Genomic DNA, 1,901 nt, shown 5'->3' with positions numbered 1-1,901 from the left:
CTCCATGATGCTATGGGGGGGTGGGGGGGCATTTTGTAGGGATACAGAATCAGTTCAAGGCCAGTTCTGATCCGAGGGTAGTTGATCATTGGGCAGGAGAAGATAGGCTGCCCACTGTAAAACAATCAGAGACACAAATTGCCTCTAATGACATCAAGGACCTGCATAACTTGGCCCCTCTTGTCCTCTCTGGCATCCTCGCAGGCCAGTTTTCCTTCAACTCACCAGCCGAATCCTTTCCAGCCTATCTTAGGCTGGATCCCCCAGAAGCAGGCTCTGAGGTTAGTAATTTGAGTGCAAGCAGTTGATTTGGGAGGTGATCCTAGAAAGCAACGGTCGTAGAGTGGGGCAGTAAGGCAGGGAAGGAAAGGAAAGGAAGCCAAGTGTGTCCCATTACAGCAGGTTATTGCTGAGAGCAATTGGAACTCAGTCCTGACGGAGAATTCTAGGGGTGAGAATTCTAGGGGTAAATGCTAGGATATTTACCCATCAACTCCTATTGAGCATTGGCTGAGGGTTGCTCCTAGGGGCATTAACTTCCTGGCATTTCCAGTCTGTTCAAGGCACCATCCAACAGAGAGCCCTCAGGCAGAGACTCTTGGGGGCTTGCAGTAGGACATTGTGTGTGCTGAAAAGGTAAGTGCTGATATGGAATATGGGGGGGGGCTGCTATAAGGCCTCAGGGCCTTTGCACTTACTGTTCCTTTGATTGGAGCAAACTTCTCCCCAGCTCTCTGAAGAACTGGCACTTTATCCTTCAGGTCTCAGCCCACAGTCTTTTCCTCTGACAGATCCTCTGTGAATTAGCAACCCCCCCATCCCGGTACTCTCCATCATATCTTCTCGTTTATTTCTTTCATAGCGCATGTCACAATCAGAAATCAGCTTCTGTGTTTGTTTGCAGGCACTTCTGTATCTCTAGTGCCTAGAGAAGCATCTGGCTCATAGTTGCACTTCCAGAACTATTTTCTGCACACACATGTGCCATGTCATCCACACCCAGCTAAATACCAACATGCCTTCCACTCTCACTCCCAGACTTGCGACCAGAGAACGGAGTAAAGATTGAGTTTGGGTTATGGGGACACGAAGACACTGCTCAGGTTTTCATGTACATTGGCTAGACGTCTGCTCATCAGAAAAGTCTGAAGCCTGTATTGTGCTTTGGGAGATCGATGGTAGTAACACTCCAGCAGGGTAAGGGAGGCAATGACCGATACTGATGAAAATAGTGGAGTTTGCAAGTTCCCCGAATGATTGGATATTTTTACTTCTGATGTAAAGTACGGATCCCTTCTAACAGCCTACTTGTAGGTATTAAATGGACAAGAGCCCAGTGAATGTCCTTCAAGATAAATTTCATGTCATCTTTTCTTGTTCAAAGAGGTTTATTCCATCCCTTCAAAAATCTGTAGGGTATCCTGCTTCTGTTTTTTAAAAACTATATTTAGTTTGCTTTGAAGATGAATAAAACTGAGATGCTATTATGTTCCTTTCCTACTTTGCAGCATCCAGAAATTCCTTTGCTATTAGTACTCTAGAGAAACAGATTTCTTTGATTTTTTTTTTCCAGTTTAGAAGATCAAAAGCTGCCAGAAATTGTTTCAGAAGAAAAATAAATCTCTGAGAAGTTGGATTTGAAATTCTGAGAGGCCAGTGCCTGTGTCCACTGTGTCAGGAGCCATGTGATGAGAGTGGCTCTAACTGTGGCATCTGCCCCCTTGTGCCTCTCCGCCTCTCCTAGGGAAGCCCCGCCTTAGCCTCGACCTTCTGCTTTCTCTTGTGAAATCATAGAATATTGGGCTTAAAATTAAATTTATTGTAAATCTGAGCAGGCGGAATCATTTCCCAAAGAGAGTGATTAAAATAAATGACTCTCAGTCTTTGGAAAAACCCACTAT

This window comes from Balaenoptera physalus (genome assembly GCF_965194825.1).
Source record: "Balaenoptera physalus genome assembly, chromosome: 14".
Taxonomy (NCBI): Eukaryota; Metazoa; Chordata; class Mammalia; order Artiodactyla; family Balaenopteridae; genus Balaenoptera; species Balaenoptera physalus.
The sequence above is the reverse complement of the archived record's forward strand: the minus strand, read 5'-3'. Positions refer to the sequence as shown.